The sequence below is a fragment of the Camelus dromedarius genome, chromosome 29 (genome assembly GCF_036321535.1).
Source record: "Camelus dromedarius isolate mCamDro1 chromosome 29, mCamDro1.pat, whole genome shotgun sequence".
In the NCBI taxonomy this organism is placed as follows: Eukaryota; Metazoa; Chordata; class Mammalia; order Artiodactyla; family Camelidae; genus Camelus; species Camelus dromedarius.
The window spans coordinates 23,756,463-23,758,102 of NC_087464.1; positions in this window are offsets into that span (position 1 = coordinate 23,756,463).

Genomic DNA, 1,640 nt, shown 5'->3' on the forward strand with positions numbered 1-1,640 from the left:
ACAGGCAGACAGAAGGACAGAGAGAAAGAAAGAGAAAAAGAGAAAGAGAGGAAGAGAGGAAAGAAGGAAAAGAAGCCAAATAGGAGATTCTGACAGACGGACCTGCGAGTGGGCACCAGCAGGCAGAGGTTCTGTGGTGTTCTCATCAGTGCTGAGAGGTATGTCCCAGGCTGGCCACTTAACCAGCTCTGGGGGCTTCACCCAACCCCAGGACTGGGCCCCAGAGGGTGTCTCCCAGCCACAGAATGGAGCAGCATTAAAGATCTGGGAAAGGGGGTTTTTAGGGAAAGTACCATGAACTCTGTGTGTGCATGTGGGTAGGGTGGGGGTGAGGGGCCTCTGGCAAAACATCTCCTAGCTCAGTCACTGCCCCTGACATGTCATGTGGCCTCTCTGGTCCTCAGTTTCTTCTGGATGTGATAGTGAGTGTGGGTAGAGCAGGGGTCTCTGAGGTCTCCTCCAGCCCTAAGATCTGGTCTTAGCTCAGACTCTGTCTTTGCAGCTAACTTACTGCTCCATCCTACTTAACCCATAACCTCCACCTCATAGTCCCAGATGGCTGCCTGAGATCCAGCCATCACAATTGTATTTCAACCAATTGGAAGGAGGAGGGGCTAAAGAAAACACCTCTCTCTTTACCGTCCCTGGAAACCAATCTCACATCCTAATGCTGCCTGGCTGACTGTGCCCCTTTTCTCCTTTGAGGAGGAAGAAGACATCTCCCCTGCTATCCTTCTCCTAGGAATGTACTGCCCGCTTCTGGTCCCCACCTTTATCCCTTCACTCCCCTCCCTTACTACCACAGCACGAGGTTTTAGCACCTTCTGAGCCCTTTTTTCCTTCCGTAGTCCTGTTTACACCACTCCAGGGCACCCTGTCTAGGAGCAGGTGGGGAGAGCATGGAGAGCCTGAGCCAGTCAACCCCACTTCCCAGCTCAGAGGCAGAGATGAGCAACTGTCCCTGCAGCTGTGGGGGTTGTAGGAGTGTGCATGGGGCAAGCAGCAGTCCCCAGAACCCCAGCCTTCTTCTGGAGACAGGCTGGGCTGTGAGGAGTTGAAGAGAAAGCTCTCCAAGAGGGCCTTTGGCTTCCCCTTGGAATGGCTCGTACCTGAAGTTTGAGCCCCGAAGCCCCACTAAAGTGTGACAAATTCCCCCCTTCCCACGGTCCGGGCCCTCAGCGCAGCTGGGCGGCAGCAGGACGCTGATCGGGTTATTAAAAGCTTAGCTGGTGGTTCCCCTCCGGCCTGGTGCAATTCATCAGGCAGTGGCCCCCTGGGAGTGATGGATGGTGACAAATGAAGGTAGGTAGGGGGTTCCTGAGCCCATCCTGGGCCACAGCTGGGGAAACTCAGCCATCAAAGCCCTGTGCAGGCTTCTCCACTGAGGTGACTCCGAGGGCCAGGGAGATCAAGTTTCGGGCAAATGGTTTGGGGGTTGGAGAGGCTCGGCCAAAGACAAGCCACCCTGTGTGTTATGTGGGGCCCCAACCGGGCTGTGGGCCTGAGCTGGAGAGATGGGGGTGGGGTGGGCTCTGATCCTGGAATCACAGGCAGAGGCCTGGGGAGCGGGAGGAGGGGCTAGTGGGAAGGAGGGAGCTGCCTTTCTGGGAGGAGGAGATCAAACACCTTTTAAAGCAGGT